Source organism: Myodes glareolus, chromosome 2 (assembly GCF_982192425.1).
Source record: "Myodes glareolus chromosome 2, mMyoGla1.1, whole genome shotgun sequence".
NCBI classification, from domain to species: domain Eukaryota; kingdom Metazoa; phylum Chordata; class Mammalia; order Rodentia; family Cricetidae; genus Myodes; species Myodes glareolus.
In genome coordinates this window covers 61,392,094-61,418,461 of record NC_142027.1, presented here as the reverse complement: position 1 = coordinate 61,418,461, position 26,368 = coordinate 61,392,094, and the positions used below count along the sequence as shown (strand labels likewise).

The following is a 26,368-nucleotide window of genomic DNA, read 5'->3' as shown; positions in this document are numbered from 1 at the left end:
GCTGTCCCAGGTAGATGCTGTTCACACAGTAGATTCGTATCGTATCTGAGCAGCCCCGAGTTTTTTTAGCATCAGTCATTTTACAGGGCTGCAAGTAAGCAGGGACTTTGCTTCCTTCATGTAAGCATTCTCTTCCTTTTCCACACTATTTGTAGCATAAACATTCTTGTAAAGAAAATCTAAAACAAAAGCGCGGTTGTGTATAGTATTGCAGGAAGGCTGGAGGTTCACAGAGAATTGTTTACCAAGGTTCTCCTGCGTTGAAAACCTCAAATTCACTAGTCATGTGGGTGTTTAGTTTGCTTTTCAACTCATGGGTGTATTTCAAAATGTTGGAAGCTTATTCTTCTAATTTCGTTAAATATCATTTATCCCATTGGCTTGTTTTTTTGGCATTTCATATAATTATCTTGCACACAGGGCTATCACTGCTGGCAATCCTTTAGTGGAGATATTCTTGATGATCTGGCATGGCATTTTGGGCTGTTTGTACACTTGAGATCATGTCTACTTTTTATTCAGTTTGCTGTTTATCATTTTACTCTAAATATCTGGAATTTCTGCTAAGTTGAGAGTTGTCAATGCCTTTGCAAATCTAAGATTTGTGTTTAGTTTTTTCCAGTAATTTCAAAAAGATGAAATACAAATCAAATCAAGATAGATTCTGCATTGATTTAATTTCTTTAATTTCTTTAATTTCTTCTGTTTTCAGTGAGACAACATTTGCACAGTAAGACCAGTAGAAAGTCTTTGCTAAAAGAAACTACTTTACAACACAGCTAGAAAAAGACTGAAACTCTTTTTTCTTTTCTTTTTTTTTTTTTGCAAAATTTGCATCCAGCAAACAATACAAAAGAATCACTAAAATATTCATTATTTCTACTTTGATTGACAGCATGAACTAATAATAAAACAATTCTTTTCTAGTTATGTTATAGCACCATATGGTACAAACCACCTCTCTTATTAATCAATACTTAAGCATTCATAGAAAATATAAGTATAATAATTACGTTGCAGATATTTATTTAATGGCATTATTTATTTATTCATATTGTACTAATTATAATAATTATCAATCTTGATAGCTTAAGGATCTATATGTATTTAAGAATATAAGTGTATACATACATAACAACATTTAATGTAAAAAAAATACATTAATTTGAAAGGACCATGGAGGGGTACATGCATGTGGTTCAGGTGAACAAAAGGGAGAAATGATGTAATTATACTATAATCTCAAGAAATAAAAAAGCATGCATCGAGTAACTGCTTTTTAGAACTAGTCTGCATTTAGTTTAACAATGATGCCAGTGTCTATAGTTACAACTGAATTCTCCAAACAGTATTTACACCATTAATAAATATGCAACTTTTAACTTGTATAAGGTGATACTTTTTCTTCAAATTATGAAACAAGTTTCAAATAAAGTATTTACAGACTCTTGATTAAGAGATACATAGCAATGAAACAATCAAAAGTTATTTATGCACTGTGCCAGCACAAAGGGACTTTCTACTAGACCCCCATGTCAGGACAGGGAGGAATGTGGCAGACTGTGGAATTGGAAAGTGCATGCCTTCTTAATAGTAGAAAAAGTGCTGCTAGAGTCTCTCTCTGGATAAACTCTAACACATTAACGCAGTAGTTTTGAATGCTTTAAGAAAAAAGTTAAAAAATTTTGTGTAGCTCTGTAGTTTGTTTTCTATACTAAGCATGAGTCAGCTTGCAGACTGGCCAGTTTTTGAGCACTGCTATTGATGGGAGGTGGCATTTGAAGACTGGTGTGAGGAAGTCCTTGCACTTTCTAATTAGCCTCTAGACTGACAGAGCAGTCACTTGGAGGATTTAGGCTTTTGTGGGAGTGTAAACATCTTGCCTCCAAGGCTGCCTTGTCAGTATCATCCTCTGTCTCTGAAGACGAAAGTGTGACTCCTCAGACCTTCTCATGTGTGCCACGGGTTAATATTTTCTAATTAACAGGAAAGATAACATTCTACCTCCAAAGCTCTTTTATTGAACTAATAGTTCCAATGGGATAAAACAATGAAATGTGCCCATATGTAAAAGAAGTCAAACTCATGCTTAAAATTAGGACAATTTGTGCTAAGTAATGGGGTGATACCCTGAAATGTGGCTCATTTGATGTGCAAATCTTTGAACCTATTTGAATTCATTACTAATCTACTAAAAAAAAAATGAGGTTGAAGCACTGAACTTTGGAAACCAACCAATAATGTGCAAAAGCTTTCTGACCTGTTTTCTCCAAAGATAACTACTTCTTAGTATTACAGTAGACTTAATCTTACTAAGAAATTGTATTTTCTTCAGGCATTACACTACTCTAATTTCCTTAACTATTATATAATGTTGTTGAGGTACTTGTGATGATTTTCACAAGCAACCCTGAATGTTAATAATGGGGAAATTAATCCTTCTAGGTACTAATTATGTAAAAAAGCCCTGTGAGGTTTGAGGAGGTGTTTGTTATACTATTGAATTAATGATTAAATAATAATTGTGGAATATAGTAAGAATATTGCAATCAAAGGCACTTGCAGAAAATTCTAATGTGGAATACAGAGATGGGCTCCCTGTGATGAGCTCCATACAATAGGATCTCAAAGCAAAGGTGCTAGCATATTATATGGAACTCAAAATAATCCATTATACCCGTGTTCAAGCTGCTCAGGGGGCTAAAACTAAAACATGTCATAGGCATGAAAGTACAGTTTGGAGGATGCAATCAAAGCATCGTTTAGTTTTATATGCTATTATTCATTTACCTGCCAATCTTCTGGACCTAGTGAAATGCTTAATTGAATGTCTCAATAGAGGTAACCTGAATTTAAATACATCTCTTGTACAGTATAACCTGTGTAATGTAGGAATAGACAATAATTCATATTTTAAAGGCATAGCATTATTTGGAGGCAGTTTTGGAACATTAAGCCACTGGTAGTCTGATCATTCTATTTACTTATAAAAAATAAGAAGACTCATCTTCTAAAGCCTTTTAGCTTTATTTTTAGTTATTGCTTTGTAAATATCCATAATTATATTCTTATAGTTTATATTTATATGTGATAGTTTTTGTCTCAATGAACAAAACTTGTTTTAGATCTTATCTGCTTTAAGATTATAAATCGGTTAAAATAATGATATATTCAATCAATATTTTTTAACATGTATTTTATTTTTTAACTAGCAAAAAGGTTTCACCCTCTGAGACGGTGGGACAGATTTAATGAGAGATCACCAAGGCCAGTGGGAATGGGACTGATGGAGAATATGATCAAACTGGACTCTCTGAATGTGGCTGACGGTGGATTCTGACTGAGAAGCCAAGGACAATGGCGCTGGGCTTTGATTCTACTGCATGAACGGGCTTTGTGGGAGCCTTGTCTATTTGGATGCTCACCTTCCTGGACCTGGGGGGAGTGGGGAGGACCTTGGAACCCTGACTGCTCTTTGGCCTGGAGAATGAGGGGAAAGGGGAGGGGAGGGGAGGGAAGTGGGAAGAGGGGGAGGAGGTGGAAATTTTTAATAAAAATAATAATAAAGAATGTTTCTTTATAATATTTTCATATTCACTTATTGTCTTAATTAGAATGTCAACTTAGGAATTATTGAGATCAGATTGGCCTGTGGATATCTTTGGTGGACTGAAAATTTTAACTATTGGTAGTGGGTCTAACCCATTCTGGGTAGCACCATCCCATGTGAAGCTGATCTGGACTAGGTAATAAAACTAGATAAAGACAGATAAATATGACTGAGACAGCAAGCAATATTTTTCTACAGTTTTTTCTTTAAGTTCTTTTTTATATTCCTATCCTAGAACCCCTTAATTATGGATTATAACACGTTAGCAGATGCAAACCCTTTCATTTTCTATATTTATTTTGATCAGCATGTTTTATCACAGAGATGAAAGTAGAACAGTTGGGTTTTTATTAATATTCCCTTCCCCATTATTTTCTTTATACCATTGTTCTCCTCAGTACTTGAATCTTTCTCCTCCAATACCTCCCTGTCCACCTTCAAATCACCTGTGATATATTGCCTTTCCAATCTCCCTTGCTTAAAACCTCATTTTATGTCAAAGACTCCTATCTGGTTTCCTGACTTCTACCACACTCAAACATTTATAAAACATAAATATGTATTTACATATATATGTATGTACAAATAAAACATAGATACATATTTATACATCCATAAAATACATGAATATAAAATTTAGGAGCTAGCATCTGTATATGAACAAGAACTGCCATTTTTGTTTTTTCTGAGCTCTAATCATCTCACTTGGTAATTCTCTAGTTCTATATATTTTCTTATTGATTTCATAATTTTACTTATTTATGGTTGACTAAAATCCACATCTAAGTTGATTCCATGTCTTAGCTATTGTGAATTGAGCAGTAATAGACATGGGTATGCAAGTCTCTCAGCAGTAGGGTGTAGAAATCTTAGAGTATGTTTTCAAGAGTACAATTAACTATTTTCCTGACGTTTTATTCTGTTCTAGATACTCCAAAATGGTTTAAATTTTGATCAGTACAAATTAGAAGGTTTGCTAGATTCGAAACAACTCCTGACTTCATGGTTCTTGGTCCCCTATCTTCTTTAAAACATTAGCAAAAATCTGTAGCCAAGTTTCCTAGGAAACTATTTTTTCACCTTCGCAGTGAGAAAACATGTCATGTTTGTAGAGGGAAGGTCATGACTGGAAGCCAGAAAGGGAACCACTCCCCCATTATTTCATTTGCATAGCACATATTGCATAAAGATAAATTGAATGCATTGTGGTTTTCGCTAAAAGCCCTGGAAGCAATCAAGACTGCCCTCATTTGCATGGCAGGGGTCTGCACAAAATTGTTCTCCCTAACTCAATGAGCATACCTCTATCTCTCAAAATCAACTACTATGTTCAGGGGTCTCTTCCATTACTACCATGTTCATTGGTCTTTTAGCTACTATAATAATCTTCAATTGGTTCCTGTTCCATCCTAGTCTGAGGGGTGAGTTATTGTGCAATTCACCGGTTCCCCTAGTTGGAAGTGACTGTCAGTCTCACAGGGATGGCTGTGCTTAACTGATTGCTACATAATTTATATCCTTCATTTGTAATAAGTCTCTTAAACCCACAGCATTTTTCATCTCACCAACGTTCCTAGTGTGTACAAAAATTTCAGTACATACATGAGCCTAGCGGTATTCTCTTGACTGGCAATTTGTAATAATTGTATCATCTCATACAATCTACTATTTTTCTCCACCTTGCTTTTGTGTTGAGCCAATTTGTATGCATTTGATATATGAAATCATTTACCCCTTGCTACTCGTACTTGTTTTGTTTTAAATTTAAACAGCTGTATAGAGTGATAATTTGGCATACTATCAGAATTGTTCTTTATGAAAAATTTCCTGTCATTGTAATACCAAGTCTTTTCTTTCTTAATACCAAACTACTAATAGAAGATACAAAACATGCTATATTAGTGGATGGATGTATTTAGAGATTAAATGTGTATATAAAAAAATGAAATATTGTAGAAGATATGGAGTGAAAAATATGAGAAACATTTTTACATAAAACACATTCTCTATTTATATGTATATGGAGAAGGGAGATTTAAAATGTGATTCCCTTAAATGAGCCATTCAGATAGGCTTATCAGAACTTTAAATTTTCTGTTTTATCAAGTTAGATATGCAATCTACATTACAACTGATAAAACACTTTTCTTTTTCTTTTTTTTAATGTGTCACTGAGGCTTTTATTCTGCTTGTAGAGCCATGGAGGGGGGGGGGGGTCTTGCCAGTGACCACCCTAGAGATTACACTGTGTTCCGTGCTGTGGGAGTACCTTCTGCTCCTTCAGCCAATAGTCGCTGAAATACCAGCCCACTGGGGCATGGTATATTTCTCTTTTAAAAAAGAGCACCAAGCCTAGGCTCGCTCTCTTGGTTCCGGCGCTTGGTTCTGGCTCCTGCTCCAGCGACTAGGCTCCTTTCCTGACGGTTTGTGTGTATATAAGTTATACCCCCCAAAATAAAAATCCCTTTAAAACCTAACTGGTGTGGGATTGATTCACCATTAGTTCCAGACACTAGCTTAGAAATGAGGTGACAAACAATGAAGCCAGCAGGGCTTCATGGGTTCAAGTGAGGCAACAAGAATGTCTAAAAAAAATGATGCATAAGAGGGGAAAGCGCTGGGCCAGCCTTGAGCCTCCTAATTGACAACAGGGACAGTATCTAAGCAGTTGGTCCCTCCAGGGATCTTCACCCACATTTTACTAGACCAGGGGGTTCCTGAAAGACCTGCTGGTAAACTTGACCTTGCTGTCCATCTCTTCCTCTATTCTAAGAATCCGGTTGTACTTGGTTAGGCTCTTGGATCAGCAAGGGGGCACCAGTCTCGATCTTCCAAGTGCAGAGCCTCACCACCAGGTCAACGATGAAAGTATCCTTAGGCTCCCCAAGAACGATGGGGCCCCATGATGTAGCAACCACTGGACTGGGCCAGCTTACACGCATGCAGAGACTAGGTCACAGGGCAGATCTGGTTCATTTTGAGCAGGAGGCAGTTACAGATGACAACTGACAGCCTTGGCAAGTCTCTCAGGGCTGATCACTGTGAGATCATCCCCAATCACCTGGATGCCTGCTCTAGTTGTGAACTTCTGCCAGGCTTTCCAGTCTTCTTGGTCAAAGAGGTCCTCCATGGACACTACTGGATATTCCCAGATGAAGGGTTTATGCAGGTCGGCCAGCTGGTTGGGTGTGATCTGCTGGAGTCATCAGGAGACTTGAAGTCCAGGTCAGACTTGCTGGAACCTGAAGAACTCAGAGGCAGCCACGCCCATGCAGATGACAACCTGGTCAGGGTAGCGAGTCTTCCCAATTATATTCTTCTCCAGCAGCTCCAGAGCTCCTATGTTCTCCAGGATGTGCGGCGCAAATCTGCCCTCATTACCCACATCGGTGGCACCTTTCTCATATTTCTTCTTCATGACATTCGTTAGGCTGTGATAAACCTCTGCTCCAGTGTGCATGGCTTCCCGGAACTGGACACCCCCACAGGGAGGATCACGAACTCCTGCATGGTCAACTTGCTGCCAGGATGAGAACTGGCATTGATCTCACTGAAACTGGGACTGGCAGGAAAACTTCAGGGTTGCCAGTCAACTCAGAGAGGTGGTAGAGGGGTTCACCCTTTTCTGCAGCACCAACTTTGCAGATAGCCAGGAATAGTTCCTGGATGGCATAGGCACCAAATTTGGATTTACTCTGAGTGCCGTCCATCTCAATCATCAGTTTGTCGATCTTCTCTTGTTCCACAACATTCAGTTGTTTGTTTTGCTAACCAGAGCAGGTGCGATAGTTTTATTGATGTGTTCAACATCCTTTGAGACACCCTTCCCCCTGGAGTGCCTCTTATCATTGTCACTGAGTTCTACGGTCTCATAGATCCCAGAGGAGGCACCGCTGGGCACGGCAGCTCAGAAGAGACCTTTTGGGGTGTTGAGATTAACCTCAACAGTATGATTCCCATGGGAGTCAATGATCTCTTGGACATGGATCTTGAGAATAGACATGGCGAGTTTCTAGCAGTCGGATTGCCATGGAGGAAAAACACAGAGGGTTCTGCACACACCCTGGAGAGCATTTAGTGGGAACATGCACCCAACCCTGTTCCTGAGCTGATCAAACACTTTCTTATGGCATTATTTTCCAGTGTACTCTTTTTTTGTTAGTGCTATTTCAAGAAATAATAATATAAAGATCTCTTCAATTTATTTCGAGTGAATATACATGTGTATGGATGCTTTGCTTTAGGTCCTTAATTATGTCTATGTAATGGTATTTCCTTTGTAATATTCTAAAGCAGCCTTTTATAAACACAGCAATTAATCCCTTTGAAATTACATTGGTGTTAATAAACTGCTCATTTCCTGCATTTCTATGCTCTAGGGCTTGATAAAATATGTATTTTTCTGTAGAGATAATTTGTAAAACTGTATCTGTTTTTAGTATTATTTTTATACAAAGGCCAATTATGTGTCAAGTATCTCTAATACGACTCTCAGGTTTAGCAGACCACTGGAAGGACTCATTGCTCAGAAAACCTCCTACAATTATGGATAAGATAGATTACACTGAGAAGAAAAAGATTATACCAGCAAACGATATGGAATAAGGACAAAGTATGGCAGAGATCAGTTGCGGACTCTGTGTCTTTTCCCCAGTAGGCTTCCACTATAATGTATCTAGTTCTTTTTGTAGAAATATGCAGTAGTAATTACTAAGTCACTTCCAGTGGAAGCTCACATGAAGCTTTGTACATAGAAATTTCACTGGGGTTGGTTATGTGGGCCAAGAGCCAATGATGTGAACAACACCAACTTTTCTGGCTCTAAACTCACAGAGCAGAAAAAGGTGTTCACTAAATCATCATTAGCATAAAATATATAGTCAAACTATGCAGCATGAACAAAGGCCATACACATTATGTGCTTTGTGTTGAGCAAGGCAGAAGGCAGACAAGAGCCAGACCTTAAGGCTGGCAGTTCTTGAAAATGAAAGTGTAGAGCACTTGGCTCAGCTAACTTCATTGAATTAATTTGTGTTTCTTAATTATCTATTCTTGAATCTGGAGGCATAGGAAAGGGTTTCATTAATTGTTTACATAGTTTTATAAGAATAGAGGATTCTTTCTCAGGCACTTATTGGAAGCTTCTTCTTAAGCTCTCATGTCTATAAATGATGCCTGCCAGCCCTTGGGAATATGATCTCATGTGAGGGTTTCATTTTGGGTTAATGTTATCAGGACATTTAAAATGCCTAAATATAACCATTGATCTTGCCTAAAGGAAGAAGAAGAATGAATATTCAGCTCTCAGTCAAATATTTTTCCTGTAGCATATTCTTTAATGTTGTTCATTATGAATAGAACAAAACATAAATGCATAAGTAATGAGAATTCCAAACTCTTTACTACACATAAATTACTTTAACACATATGCACAAACCTTTGTATGTATGTAGCTGTTATATAATTGTGTATATTCATGTTAGACTTTGAAATTAGAGCTTTCCCTGACTGAATATTTAACAATATTGATGCTCAAATTGTTTAGTTTTTGGAGAGAGGTGGAACCTTCAACAAGTGTGGCTTATTTGAAAAAAAAAAAACACGTTACTTGGAAGTATGGCCTTCATGTTTACATTGTGTCTGTATCTCTTCTTTGTTTTTTCTTCCTAAAGTAGTCAAAGCAACTACTCCCAGAGACCTCTGAAACTGTGAGTCAAATAAGTCTTCCTCCTTAATTATTTATCATTTAAATATATTAAATGATAATATCATAGTCATAGCCTAACTAAATGCATGCTTATGTAGATATGTGTGTCATATACTTTCTGTATATTAATGTAAGAAGAAAGTAGAAATAAGATGATGTAATGCAATAGACTTATTTTTATTAAATGCTCGAACTGTTGAGTTTTGAGGACTCTTATATTACTATCCTTTATTCCTTGTCTGAATAAGCTAACTTCTCACTTCCTCCTCCTGTGTCTTTTCAATTTCCTATACAACTCCTGTTAAAAATTTATGAAATGCTAATATTTCTCTGGATTCAGTTTTATTCATTTGCTTATTCAAGCTTTTAAAGGAAATTGATGTACATAAAATTGACTCTTGTCTTGAATATCTTTCATCTGCTTTTTAATGCTTGCTATTTCCCTTTTCCTGGTGACTAATGTTCCCACCAGGGAATCCAACGACATCAATAATCTTGTGTATTTCTTATCTAACATCACAAAGAGCTGAAATTTGAAGTTTTTCTTCAGAAAATGATTAGCACTAAAACCAAGGAAATAATAAACAATTTTAACAAGTCCCAAATCACAGAGACTTCAATTCACTTCACCGAAAATTCTTCATATATGTTTTCTGAGCTATCTATATATTCTCTTATTCTGTACTTTTATATTTCCTTCCACTGCAACCATCACAGGAATTATAAAAAATAAACTATAAAAGTTTGGAAATGGAGGAAAAGAGAAACTATAAATAAGAAATGTTAATTGAGAAACCAGAAAGTGACAAGAGGAATCAAAATATTTTTATATTTCCTAATTTAATATTTGTCTAATCCACATATCTGACCCCAATATGAAAGTCTCATGGTCTGCTGAGTTTATTTCTCTATCTCTTTTAAATTCCCATTTATGTTTGTTTTATTGTATATTACATTTGCTTCTTTTTCTACTCTTGTTATAAATATGACTTAGTTTTACCACATACTTCAGTATTTCCTATTCTGTTTATTTTAATTAATAATTAATTATTTTAATTTATTTATTTATTAACATTCTTTTAATTTATGTGCAATTAATTTTAATGGCTGTTCAAACACAGCCATTCTTCAGTAAATGTTCAAGTATCCTTACAAAAATGAATTACTTTCTTTTCTAAATTCACATAACACATAATTTAGATCTCATAAATATCTACTAATTTTTATTACATTACAGATGTTTCCCATCAATATTTAGCTCATACAGTAAAACAGAGTGGGAAATATTTAAAGATATAAATAAGGAGCAAATACAAAGGGCTAGATAAATAACATGCAATAGAAAGAAGGCAGGAGAAGGAGACACATATACCTACATGGATAGAGATGGATAGAGAGACAGACACACACACAGAGAGAGAGAGAGAGAGAGAGAGAGAATACTAACATCGTTACTTACTTTCCACTATTTTTCTTTCTGTTTCAAGTGGCACTATCCATATTCACAATTTTTTAACAATATGCTAGTAGACACACCAAGAATCATAATTTCTTAATATTTTCGGTACATCTCATTTCAACCAGGTACAATTAAAACCAATCATTACAAGTCCACTTCTTGTCAAGTTAATAGCTAAACAGATCTCCTTAGACTTTAATAGTCCATCCCTCACATCCAAATCAGTTTTACAATGTAAATTATGCTGATTTTATCAACAGTTTTTATAATCTTAACGGTTTTGACTCTGTTCAAAATTCCAATTTCAAATTCTATTTTGAGACAAAATATAGTCTAAAATACTAGTCCCTGAAGAACAAATTATGTACTTCAAATATATAAATGAAGAATGAATATTTCTTGTATATAAAGGAAGATATTAGAAAAGAAATGGGTAGTGTTAAAGAAAGAGACCATAACCTTGAAGGTAAATTGTAAATTCTGCAGATCTTTGCTCCCCAAGGTGTGTCTAAGGAGTCTGTTCTCTGGATACAAAAAGAAAGAGATGTGCTTTTATAGAGAATTGAAAAAATATGTTTTTGCATAGAATTTTAAATACTGATTTATAGACTTTAATGTTCTTTAAAAGATATTAAAATCCTTTCTAGTTTCTAACATCTCCTTTAAGTCTAATATTGTATGTAAATTTTTTGTTCAAACTAAAACAAGTGTAACATATATAGAAAAATAAAGAACCCTTTAGAAGTAATATTTACTCTTTCTATTCTTTTAGTAACGGAGAATCCTAGACATTCAAATCATTAAACCAGTAGTAAATATATTAATTACAACTTTAGACATGATCATTTTTGATTCATCATCTACATAAGAACTAAATATAATTTAATTATATATAAATAAAATATATAAATTAAATATAACTTAGTAGATTAATAGTGTTATCTGGAAAGTTGACGTTACAGGTGAGGAAGAAAAGATACACTCATGGAGAAAGGATCAAAGTTACTTTTACAATGCTGAAGCTATGAGTGCTAACATCAAGCTCCATGTAAAAACTTGATTCTACAAATTGTCACTAATGTTCGTATTGCAAGACAATATTTCTCAAGGCTTTCATAAAATCCACTGTCATGCTTGATAAGCATACCAGTATTAGCATTTCATATATGTTAACCCTTTCTAGAGCTAATGAAGAAAGGCCAGGTTCTGTTGGGTTAAGGTCATTTTATTGGAGAACAAGGAATTGTGTTGTCAGGAATGAGTCAGAGAATGTTTGCATATATTAAAAAGAAAGACATTTCAGGGCTTCAAATTTCTGGATTGAGTCCTGGTCTAAAGGATTTGAAAGATACAAAACTAAAATTTGCATTTAATCTCATCAGTTTTTATTACAATATGCAGGGCAACATGGTCTCTACATCAGAGACCAGATGACTGATTTCTTTGTTTCAATACTTCTACATTCAGACTGTCATCTTGTCTTCTACATTCTTCCTGTAATGTCTTGTGTACGTTCAAACTCAGGAGATTGATCCTTCTGAGAGTATTAAAACCTGTGAGAGTTTTATGAGGAGTCTCTATAACAAGAGTTATTTGTTACTGAAAACTAAGTTGAATGTTTATAGATGTGAAGCTGAGATCTCATTCTATTTTACTAGAAAGTGGATATGAAATATTGCTTATTAAAACTGAATTTATTGAAACATTTTATTAAGGAGATAATACTTAGGCAATGTGCATAATTTCATTCTATTTGAGTTTCATGGTCTGCTGATTTATGCAGCATTTAAAATTTAAAATGATGATATAGTATGAAATAAATTCATCAAATATTTGTTAAACATTGTTACATTTTTTGTGCAATAAACAAAATATGTCATTGACATTATAAGTTTCTCATGCCTGGGGACAATTCATTTAGAAAGGAAAGAAGACACACATTAGAGTAAAATGCCTGTTATTAAATATTCAGAAACATTTGCCATGAAAAAAATTATACAAAAAAATCATTCAATGAATAAAACACATTATTTTCTTTTTTAAAAATACAGCAAACAAAAGTAATAATAGGGTAGTGATCAGATTAAACAGATTGTAATTATAAAATGACTAATACGATAACTTTGAATTTTCACAAAGATTCTCCTGGGATAATTAGAGATATGATTATAAGTACAACTAATCATTCCATAAATAATCATCTTTTAAAGTATAATTCTAAAATGCCATACCAGATTGTAAGCATTTAGGTTCCTATTTTCTGGTTGTGGTGTAGAAATTATAGTGAATGAAACTGAAATAAAGCATTCAAGATTTTGAAATTTTAGTATTTTAATTTCCAACAGAGTTAGGAAAGAAAAGGGACTTAAGCAGGATTCCATTTTAATATTGCTGTGATAGAGTGCTGCATATGCACAACTAGGAAAAACGAACTGTATAAAAAGGATGCTTTTGATGCTTTCTGCCTCTTCCTTTTGATAACTGTATAGTTATTTTACTATATAAATGAAAAACAAAAATCCACAAGAACTGTTTTACAGATTGAAAAAGAGAAATAAATACTATCTTATGTAGGGTTTCTATTGCTGTGAAGAGACATAACCACAGCAATTTTTATAAAGGAAAATATTTAATAGGGGCTGACTTACAGTTCAGAAGTTTATCCAGTTATTGTTAACACAGGAAACATGGTGGCATGTAGGCAGACATGGTGCTGGAGAAGGAGCTGAGGTTTCTGCATCTTGGTCCATAGACAGCAGTTAATGACAATGACACACTGGCCAGACTCGAACTTCTGAGACCTCAAAGCCTAGTGACACACTTCCTTGAACATATCTACTCCAACAAGGCCACACCTCGTAATAGTGCCATTTTCTGGTACCCAATGTGGCCACTTTCATTCAAACTACAATTACTGAGCTGAAATGGGTACTCACCTGGAAATGAGAAGAGAGTTTTTGAGAGAGTAAAGATAAGTTGAAGTTTTGCTTTATAAATTGTTACCATTTGGGCCTTGTTATCATATGTACATGTGTCATTTAGGAATTCTTTGCATTGGGAATCTTCTTTTAGGATAAAAGTTGCTTTCCATGAGTAAAATTAAAAACGCTCCATATCCTTCTCCCATACCTAGCTCATGGTCACAAAATGTGGGCTGCCTATTAGTACATTTAGAAGTGAATGTTGTGACCATAAAGAATAATGAAAGAACTGTGCTGTAAGACATGTGACAGTGTAAGTATTGTGAAGAGGCAGCTGTACAACTTGAGGCAAGGAAGAAATTTAAATTGCGTTACAGCACAGGAAAATGTTTGAACAGGAGAAAATTTTACAACTACTACGAGACTGAAAATGAATTTGCGAAAAAATTTATGAACCATGACTTAAAAATTATTTGAATGAACAAACTTTGTATGGGTACTCTGGTATCCAAACATGTGAATGTAGTCCCCCAAATCTAGACAATCCCCCAACATCCATCCTAGGGAAGTCATAAATGGTACTCATAATGCTTCCAAAAGATGTGGGCTGAGAACGGGGAGGACAATGGGCAAGGGTGTGATTCTAAGTCTAATGAACATAGCAATGATTTCTGAAGACATTACTGCTCCAGGGTCACCTTTACAGAATTCCATTTTCAACTCTGAATCACTGTCAGACATTTGTCTCTTTAGATTGTAAAAATCATTTCTCCATAATACACTGGGTGTGAGGATAAAGATTTGTTTTAATTTGATCGAGTTATAGAAACAGAAAAAAATCTTTAACACATAAAGGAAGTGATACATACAGAAAATATGCATGTTGAGCTAAATATGGTGATAAAGAACTTCCAGTTTTCTGCTCTGCCTGTTGATAAGGTTTGAATGAGGGAGAAAGACAATCCACAGGAATTTGGAAGACAGATTCAGTATGGATTCTTTGTCAGTTACAACCAAAATTTATACTCCATTTTATAAGGTATAGTTGTCTTATAAAATAAGATGAAGTCAAATACATTGCCACTAATTGTTGTCTGATCAGTGAGCACTGCAAATATGTAAAACAATACATGTCATTAATGATGTGGAAACAAAAATTATGGCTCTAATCTCTTGGCCAGTGTGAATAAGAAGCTTATGTGCTTCCTCTATGTTCTCTTTTGAATACTCAAACAGTATATTAAAAGCAAGGGAAAATTTATCCCATTGTGAAAGTGTCAAGTCCTATCCATATCATTTAATAATCAAACCAGAAGGGCCAATATTAGTGTTTATGTGCACACAGAATAACTGAACGCCTATTCCCACATCTTACAGTCAACTACTAACATATGTCAAAGAGCTACTTGAAGCATAAACATTTAAAATACTTCATTACTTTTATGATCAGCTTATATTTTGTTAATATTGTGAGTCGTAAATATTGATAGCATATAACATACTATTTTTTCATAAAACTGAGTATAATGATGTTATAATACCTTCCCCACTATCAACAGCAATGGAATTTAGTTAAGGAAATAGTCATTATAGGTATTAAAAGAAAAATACATTTACTATGTCAATTATACCTTACTTGAACATGAAATAAGATGAGGTAGTGACCATCTGTGAATGGTGAGTATTAATGTGTTCAATTTCATTTATGTTTTGAAATAAGACTATTAATTCTTTAGTTCTAATTTTTATCTCTTCACAATACAATCTCTAGTTTGTTTCTGATTGGTATTATTACTTTTGTAATCTTCACTGGGGTTTATCTGTATGGAAGTTTGACTGAAAATGGCCCACGTGGGCCCAAAAGTAGTGAGTGGCACTATTAGGAGAAAGTACGGCACTGTTGGAGTAGGTGTGGACTTGGTGAGGAAGTCTGTTACTGGGGGTAATCTTTAAGGTTTCGCATGCTCAAGACAGGTCCAGAGTCACTTTGTCTTCCAGCTTCCTGCCAACCCAGATATAGAACTCTCAGCTACCTCTCTAGCACCATGCCTACATACCGCAATGCCGTAACAATAATGAAATAAACCCATTAACTGTAAGCCGACCCCAATTCAATGTTTTCCTTTATAAAAGTTTTAAGGTCATAGTGTTACCTCACAGCAATAGGAACCCTCCTAACTAAGATAACCTTTTTTCCTGCTATGGCTGAAAACCAAAAAGCATGCGGTATGCTTTTCATCAACACCATTTAAGTGTTTTGTGGCAGAACCTCTTTAAACAGCTGCAAGGTTTTACAGCTAAAGCTGAGTCAGAAAATCTCTCTTAAATGAGAGTGCTTGCCTCTAGCAAGCAGAGCCCACCTGAGAAAATGCTGCTATCAATAAGCCATACTTTACTCTTTTCTGTCTAGAATTACTTCCCAAGCTCTTTCAGGCTTTCTGTGGATGCAGTTTTCCACTCGTTGGGCACCATTTGTTGTCTGAGTTTTCTGTCCTGCCCGGTTCCCACAATTGTTAAGTCCCAAATAAATCACACAGGGGTATACATTAGTTATAAACTGATTGGCCCATTAGCTCAGGCTTCTTATTAGATCGTATAACTTTTATTAGCCCATTATTCTTATCTATGTTAGCCTCATGGCTCAGTACCGTTTTCAGCAGTGTAGTCACAACTTGCTTCTTCTGTGTCTGGACAGGACTGCAGAGGGAGCTTCCCTCTTCCAAGAAATCTCCTGTTCTCATTGACCTGCCTCTACTTTCTGTCTGGTTATCCCACGTATAACTCTTGCCTGGCTACTGACCAATCAGTGTTTATTTGAAACATAATTGACAGAATATAGACAATTGTCCCGCACCACTCTGTGATTATTTGAGTCTGGGCAGACATGAAATGAAAGATCATTCTCCTCTTACAGATGGTGCCAATGCAAAGCAAGAATTTCCATATAAGACCTAAAAAAGCTTAAAAAAAAAAACACAAGAGTGCTTCTAGGTCCACAGAAAGAGGAGTCAATTGGAGACTTGTTGATAGTTGCATATTTTTAGATAGGCTCTGTTTGTATATCACAAGTATAGGCACATCTCCTTTAAGAGGTTTCCTGACTCAGCTTTAGTGAAAAACTGGGCAGCTTCATTAAGGGAAGTCTTCCTGGTTCATGGTAGCAGCTTAAACTTTGGCTCTTTGGGGAGGTCCTAAACTCCAATTGCTTTGTGAGCAGCGTAGTACTAGTTGCTTGATGGTCACATAGATCCACTCTATTTTTGGAGCTAGGGAGGTGAGTATGGCTCACAGAGGTGGTGAAAATACCTCCACTATGTTGGACTAGGTAGTGAAAACAGGCAGGGCCATGGAGCTGGTTCTAGCCATGCCCACTTAGCACTTAAAAAAAAGGAATCACACTCCTAGTTAGAAAATGATTACAGATACACAATAAAGACAGAGTCAGATGAAAAAGACCTCTGAATGAGTCAAAATATATAAATGTGTATAGGCTTTGGAGAGAGAGGCAAAAAGTAAAGATAAATATTTGTATAGTCATAGATTAACTAGTGGAGATAATAAAATAGATATTAAAAATGAGAGAGTAAAAAAATGTACACAACGATGGAATATATACAGAGAGTTTGGATTATATATACTATTCTCCTTTCTTTTAATTTTTTGACTGCACAGCTATTTATGGGGGCGGCTAAGCTAAACAAACATAAACTTATGTTGTCTTCAAAATTTGAATCTAAGGATTTCCTACTTTGAAAAAGAGATTATGCTTTTGTTTTCACAGAGGATGAGATGTGGTGGATTCCTTTCCAGCTAATGTGGTTTGACGACACAAGATCCCTGAAAGATCCCTGTGAACCCTAAAAATACCTCACCTATAAAACAACAGAAAGCAGTTTGGAGAACACTATGCCCAAATTTCCAAAATGATTGTTTTTAAATGTTGGTTTTCATTTAAAGGGGGTGGATTATAAATGGTTAAAGGGTCACAGTTAAACTCTCTAAAAAATGGGGAGGGGGAGATTTGTTATAAAGATGAATAGTTTGCATTGGTATGGACTTTGATCTATTGATAATTTAAAGTCAATTTACAACACTGTGTATATGTATTCCTGTCCTTGCTTAAGGTATTATGTTTGTGTATCTCATTTAAAAATGTAATATATAGTTAAGAAATACAGATTAATAAATAGTTCTCTATAACAATCAAACATTTAATCATGATAGGTTAGCTAGATATATAGAGAAATATTTCAGTTAGGTAGATAACCTTGAACATTTCAAAGGACTAGAGAATATGGTATTTAAAATGTTTTAAGAGTTTAGACTTTTTTCAACAGCAAGACATGTCTACTCTTGGTAGCACCCAATTACTTCAAGAGGATGATGGGCATCAGAGAGGCTCCTAATGGAGTTGGCTAGCTATTTGGTCAAGAAACTGTTTTTGTCTGTACTGCTTAATGTTATATGAACTGGACATGCAGAACCCACAGAAAAGTAACAGTTCAACTTTCTAAAAGATAAGATGGTCCTTCAGAGCTCCTGTTTCACAGAAGACACTGCCAGACATTCTGCAGGACACAAAAGAAACAACTGGTGAAACTTGTCATTACAAGACAAAAGACATCTTGAAATTTCCTGCTTCATGAAAAAGTTTGCCAGATACTATGGACTTGTAGGCTGAAGATGGATGCCCAATGTTACAGAAGAACTTTGGGCGACTGTCCAGGCAGTGAGATATCCTGTCAGTTCCAGAACTTTGGAAGTTGTTTACAATGCACTTCCTGTTAACTTAGGTAATTTTATAAATTTCTGTGGTCTTTAGTGGAATAAAGGATGAATACTTATAGTTTTCCTTAGTTATGATAAAAGATAAATTAGATATACAACTTTAATCACAAAGATAGAAAAGATGATAGAGTATTTTCCTTAAATTATCAAATATAAATGGACTAATTCTAACTATACTTTCTGCTTGATAGCAGTTTTGTATATGTGATTTTATTATGTTAAAGTTAATACCTTTTTTTTAATTAGACAGAGAAGGGGAAATTATGTGAGATATCCTTCTGTATATGTGTTGCTTTTATTGGTTAATGAATAAAGAAGGTGCTTTGGTGTATAGCAGGGCAGAATATAGCCAGACTGGAAGGGATATAGAGACAGAGAAGGCAGAGTCAAAGAGACACCATGTAGCTGCTGAAGGAAAAAGATGCAATGTAGCTGCCCAAGAAACAAGAGGTAACAAACCACAAGCCTCTTGGTAGAATATAGAATAATAGATATGGATTTATTTGGGATGTAAGAGCTAGCTAGAAATAACCCTAGACATTGACTAAGTTCTATTGTATTTAATATAGTTTCTGTGTAATTGTTTGGGTCTTGGTGGCCAGGAAACAAATGAGCAGTCTCTGTCTACATGATTCTTTGTTAGTGATATGTAGAATAAGATTGTTCATGGTTATACAAGTATTCTCTATCTTTTGATTTGTAAAATTTTAATTATGTGTAAGAATATATGTGTGTTTTTCTATGGGTACGTGAGTATGATCTCAGGTGCCTGTGTAGGTGAGAGTTAATAAACATCCTCAAACTACCGTTCAAAGACATTGTATGTTGGAAACTGAACTCAGGTCCTGCAAAGAAATATTGCCTATATTTTGAGAAACAGGAGACTGGATAGCCTAGAGACCTAGAGTAGAAGGAAACATAAATAAAGGAACAAGCAAAGAAAGGATTCATAAGAAATTCATGTGTATTCATAGATGGATGTCTTGTCCAATCTTCCTACTGCAATTTGGATCAGGTACAGATACACCCTTGACAATATGTGGAGACAGGGGTTAAATTGAAGGTTTCTATCAGGTTCCTGCCCTCAGAGCTCTGGGAATTCTGACTAAGCAAAGGAAAGACTAAAAACATCAAAGGGCATGGAAGGCACCAGGAAACCTCACCCACCTAGTCAACTAACCAGGGTTCAAAGGACTCACAGAGACTGAAGCTGCAAGCACAGAGTCTGCAAGGGTCTTCACCAGGTTCTCTGTGTTTGTTATGACTGTTAGTTCAGTGTTTCTCTGGAACTCCTAACAATGGGAAAGGATGTTTCTCTATCTCTTTTACCTGTTCTTAGGACTTTTTTCTTTCTATTCAGTTATCTTGTACAGCCTCAAGATGAGAGCTTATCCTTGTCTTATTGTATCATGTTTAGTCCTGTTTGGCTATTGTTTTTGGAGGATTGGCTATTTTGAGGAGGAAATGGAGGAAGACTGAATCTGAGAGATAAGATAAGAGTGAGTGGGAGAGTTAAAAGAAGTGGAAGAAGGGGATACTGTGGTTAGGATATGAGAGAAGAACCTATTTTCAATAAAAAAGAGTATGTGCTTTTAATTGTTGAGCCATCTTTCCAGCCCTATCTGATTGATATTATTATTTTTCAAATGAATTAGTAAAACAACCAAGTTTCTATGAAACTCATTCAATTTTGGAAAAAATTATAAAAATCAGTGATGTAATACATAGATTGGAGACTTTGTCTATTCTCAAAAATCAAAGTCACATGAACCCAGATGATATGATACATATCTAATATGTGAAATACAGCAAAGTGAGATGGAGAAGTCATAATAGTTATTCTTATAAAATGAAATTATTTTTCACTAATATGTCAAATTAATTTCATAAGATAAAAAAGTGCTTTTAAGAAAGGCCCCTGGAATGAAAAGATCTCTGTAAAATGAAAATAAAAGAAAGAAACAAAAACAGACACCTATTTTTTTATTTTTTGTGCATTGTCTTAAATTAAGTTAAAATTTAATTGTGCTATATTTCCTAATATTAAAAAACTAACAAATTTTTGGTGAGAAAAGAATTCCTCATTGTAACAACTTTCTTAAGAAACGATGATTAAAAGATTAAATTATACTTCAAATTAATAGATAAAATCGACTTCATTACAATTAAAAATGGGATTTTTACATGATACTCAGTATAGGAAAATAAAAATTAAAATTCATGACCATATTATAAACTAAAGTTATGACTAAAAGCTTCGATATAGAACTAAATATTTGCACAACTAATGACTTATAAACCAATTAAACAATGGCACTATGTTTAGACAGTTATGTGACAAAAGAAAGTATAAAGTGTAAATACACTAAACTTTGGTGATATATGCACTGTGCCCATTATACCATACAGATAGCTATGATATTATACACATACACACATAGGAATGTTTTTCAGGATAAATAAACAAAGAAAATTCTGTAATGTTCAAAACATGTATGAAACTAGAGGATACCTTAATAATAATAATAAATTAAATAAACTAGGTAAAGAAATGTATTTTGGAATGCTACATTTGAAAACTAAACAGCAAAAACATTTAGAAGGAGATTGTAGGGTAAATTCTAATTGGTCTTAATAATAAAAACTCAGACTCAGACATAGGGGTTATTGCTGAAAGATCAGAGAAGCAGAGCACTCCACTAATAAAGTTTTTACCTCTACTGAATCCTCAGACCAAAGGATGATGCTATCCCTAGGATCCTCAAACTAAATGCACTGAGCTCCTGTCTCCTTCCACCTTATTTTCCTCTCTCTGTCCAGTCACATCCCTTTCTGTCTCCAACTCCCTAGCGCTGGGGTAAAAGGTATGTGATACACAGTACTAGGAATAAGATGTAAGACACCACTACCTGTCTCTGATTCTGGTTACCTTGAGCTCAAAATGATACCTCTGACTCTGCGTAAGGAGTCTTGGGATTAATGGTGTGTTCCACCATTGCCTGGCCTCTGTGGCTAACTAGTGTGGCTAGTTTCATACTCTGATCTTCAGGTAAGCTTCATTTATTAAAGCACAAACAAAACATCACCATAGGAGAGAGCAGAGTAATGTTTAAGATAGATTTGATTTTGGATGAGACTTTATGGACAATGTTGGTAAAAAATACTCTGGTTAAATGTATGTTTTATTCATTGCCCCTCCATTTCTTTCCCGTTCTAAATGTCTGCACGAGGTAAAGGTAAATTCCCTTTGATAGTTCATTAATTTCATTTTCTGTATCTGTGGGTAGAGATTTTCCGGTAAATGCACCCAGTGTTAGTATTTCTCAATGCTAGTGCTTTTAGAGAACTGTGTTAAAGCTTTCAAGCCAATATGAAAATCTGTTTTTGTTCCTTTAAACAGAGGACTTGTGGGTGTTTCAAAACAGATATGCGTTAAATAACTATTTATGCAATGTTACAGTTGTTAGAACTAAGAGACTTTTCTAAGACGTGTAAAATGAAAGAGAACAGAACAGAGGCTGCATTTCCAAAGGCATGGCCCTGCCCATGTGTCCACCAGGCGAAACAAAATTGAAATGACTGTGTTATTTGAAAAGAACATGTGCTTGTGTGTGAGCATAGCATTCAAGCACAGTACTCACAATGCACCTGGCTGCTTTCCCAAGGTGTTAGCATTTCCGTTGGCATTGACTTTCACATAGTTACAATTCTCTCACAATCAGCATACAATTTTTATATAATTAGAAACTATATAAAGAAGCTATTTTTACAGTGAAAAATAATGCTGTTTCAATGCAATCCAATATACTTTACAATAGTTTTGTGAAATCTATTATATCCACCATACAAAGAATAATTTGAAAAAAGAAATGATTTTTAAATTGAATGGCCTCTTGGACACTGTTTCTTGTAAAATGTTACTTTTCATTTTCATATATAAGTGGTATCACTGAATGAAATCTTAGTTTATTTTCATAATTTTCTTGCTTTTTTATTGTAGAATTATATTTGAATAGATTATTCAATGATATATTATTTAATTTTGTTTTTAAAATGTTTAAAATGATTGATTCCACATATATAAAAATTATTTCTCTTCTTGTAATTTCTAAAAAGAATGTTTTTAAGTAAAATAAAATTATAGCACTTTATCTCTTTCCTGTCCACAGTCCAAAATTTCCTATGTTCATCACTTACTCCCTCTCAAATTTTCTCAAATAATATATGTATAATATATATATAATATAAATTATACATGTAATATGTATACAAAGAAAATAGATATATTTATCTTCATGTGTATATTATCCATATTCCTATGCACATGTACATATTTATTTTGCTATTTTTTAAATTCTAGCAAAGTAAGAGACATATCTTCAGTACACTCCCTCAAATTTCTAAGTTTGTACAGAATACTCTTATAAAAGTTTAATTTGTTTGAGATTACAAAGGACTTAATTAGTAAGTGCTTAATCCTATATATTTGATTTGGAATAGGATATATTGTAGGTATTTGTCTAAATCTGTGGTCTATTTCAAGCTAAAGAATTGCACTATTTTTTCTAATGTATATCCAGGAATTGATAGAGCAATTTTCCCCACTGATTCTCTATTTAATCTTCCTTAAAATAAATATTTGATATATTTACATATTATATTTTGTATGATTAGTTCATATTTCTATTCTTTTGTAACACTACAATCTTGAACGAATAGCTTTCCAAGTACTGTAATAATTGAAAATCATGAAGTGAAGTAAAATGAATTCTACAATTATGTTTTTATTTTTATAAAAATGTGTTTTGGGTCTTCTAGAGATTATTTCCACAAATATTTTACAAGTAGCTGTCAAAATCTTTTTCAAAGTAGAAATAGTTTTAAAAGAATGAGATAATATGAAAACAGGTGTTTAGGGAAGTGAGGAGGGGATGAATATGATCCAAATACATTATTTAAAATAATCAAAGACTAGCATCCTCCAATTTACAAAAAAAAAAAAAGAAAAAAGTACTCAAAGGCTAACTGAAATCTTTGCTTAAAATTTAGAGATATTCATAGAAAAACATTAAATTTATATATTACTTTATCTAAAATAGAAACATCTCTGGTTTGAGACTCTGAACTTCTGAATATATTATATCTCTATTTATGTAATTCATCTTTAATATTTATAAACCTTTCAAAGTTTGTATTCTAGGATGTTTTTCAATATTACTTAAGTAAAAAAACCCTTGTCCCCTTAAATCTTATAATATTCATTAATTATCATATAATGTGAAATATTTTTAAATCTCATATATATATATATATTCATTCATAATAAGAAATGTGTACTATCTTTGGTTCCATAAGTTCTTCAGTTTTGCTTTCTGAGTATTTTTAATGATTATTTTTTATGGTTTTCAAATAAAAGCAACAAAAATAAAAAAAATCATATGAAGTTGCCACAAGAGTGACTTGTTCATCACTTTCTCCAAATTTAGGAATTCTCCACTCTTTCTTTGATAGTTTTTTTCTTGACCAATTTAATTAGCTTTTATTCTGACACTCAAACTTACATTCAGAGAGCTAGGTATTTCCGCATATGGCCCACGATGCCCTACCTTATTTCAACTTCTTAAATCTTGATTCATTTTTTTACATGTAGAGGATATCCTTGGACTTTAATATCCAAACTTTCATGGTCTGTTTTTCTTGGTATTTTTTATCCACTCTAAACCTTATCCAATTAAATATATGTGCATATAATTTTATATAATATATATATATATAATTTCATAAACAGTGTTTCCTAATTATCTGATTCTTTCACTGCGAGGGTATTTTTCTTTTCTTTTACTAAGTGTATTAATAATTGCTGCTTTAACTTAATATACACTCACAAATAATGAAGGTAATTTCAGAGTAAGTCTGTTGATTTGCCTGTAAAACAACTCTGAGAGTCCATCTTATACCTGTAAGATTGGCTAAGACCAAATTCATTGATGAAAACTTATGCTGGAGAGGTTGTGGGGTAATTGAACACTCCTGCATTGCTGGTAGGAATGCAAGCTGGTACAGCCCCTTTGGATGTCAGTGTGGCGATTTCTCAGAAAATTAGAAAATAACCTTCCTCAAGACCTGATACGGGAGAATTGTCTGTATTCTGTCAATCATTTTAATAAAACGCTGATTGGCCAGGCAGGCAGTATAGGCGGGAAAGCCAGACAGGAAGTAGGAGTGGAGCAAAGAGACTGGGAGTATTCTGGAAGCAGAGCTCCCTCAGCATTCCTGTGCAGACCATGGAAGAGGCAACATGTAAGCTGTCACACTGAGAAAGGTAATGAGCCCATGTGGCTAACGTAGATAAGAATAATGGGGTAACATAAGTTATAAGAGCTAATAAGTAGCCTGACCTAATGAGCCAATCAGTTTATAACCTTATGGAGTCCTGTGTGTAATTTCTCTTTGGGATTTGCCAGCTGTTGGGGTACCGGGCGGGACGGAAACCCCAACAAGCCGGCCCTCATGTTACAAAGACCTAGTAATGCCACTTCTGGGTGTATATTCAAAGGATGCTCAATATTGCCCCAAGGACCTGTGTTCAGCTATGTTCATAGCAGCTTTGTTTGTCATAGCCAGAACCTGGAAACAACCCAAATGCCCCTCGACTGAAGAATGGATAAGGAAAATGTGGTACTTTTTCAATGGAGTACTACACAGCAGAAAAAAATAACATCTTAAATTTTGCAGTAATGGATAGAGCTAGAAAATATCATTTTGGGTCAGGTAACCCAGACCCAAAAAGACAATTATCAAATGTACTCACTTATAAGTGTTTTCTAAACATAAAGCAAAGAAAACTAGCCCACAAATCACAACCCCAGAAAACCTAGACAACAATGAGGACACTAAGAGAGACATACATAGATTTAGTCTACATGGGAAGTAGAAAACGACAAGATCTCCTGAGAAAATTGAGAGCATGGGGACTTTGGGGGAGGGTTGAATGGGAGGAGAGAGATGAATGGAGGAAGATCCCACTTCCTTCTAAAATTTGCCCTCATTGCATTTGTAGGTAGTTTTTATGCTTTATCTCCTAAGTTTATATTTACTATTTATAAGAATTGTATGATCGTCCTTGACTATTCCAGAGAGACAACTATAATGTCTTTCTCAATTAAGGTAAGACTTTCGAAATTACTTTTTATAGGTATCACACAATTTTATTGATTTTAATTAAAATATAATTACTTGTTTCATCCCTCCAACTACTTCTACTTTACCCTTTACAAATTGATCATTTATTTTTATTGTTATTGCTATATATATTTGCATACACATGTAATATATATATATATATATATTCTATTTATCAACTTCTTAATTCTGTATTTATTTTTTTGTGTGTGAGAAGATATCTTTGGACATTAGTGGTTATGGCCTTAATATTGCCCTGTGTATGTGATTTTAAGGCTAACCTTTGTATGGTATAATGAATTAGTGTACTCATCTCTGGGAAAGACTAATTCTTCCTCCCTCTTTTACAAGTCAATTAAGCTATACTTGTTTGTCCTTAAAATGAAAAGTTTTAGAATTTAGAAAGGATTTATTTTGTTCTAGTAGTGTTAGTAGATTCTCTTCTAAGATCCATGATCTTCACTAGAATTTTAATACCAGGTATGATTTTCCTCTAATTGAGCAAACCAATTAGAAAGCAATTAGTTACTGCCAAGATAAGATCTCTACTATTTCACATTAGGAGGTTTTTTTTTTCCATGCTAGTTGTTGTCATTCAGAGGCAACACCACTATATAGGAATACTGGTTGCTCCTTACGCAGGGCAGCTTAGGTAGCACTTTCTTTTATGAACGCTGGAGTGCAAGGAAGAGGCTTTTGGT

General features: G+C 34.4%; 1 pseudogene; it reads right to left on the bottom strand.

Annotated features, from left to right (window-relative positions):
* Positions 1-6,311: 6,311 nt before the first annotated feature.
* LOC125413217 (alpha-enolase pseudogene) lies at positions 6,312-7,628 on the bottom strand (annotated as a pseudogene).
* Between the last annotated feature and the right edge of the window lie 18,740 nt (positions 7,629-26,368).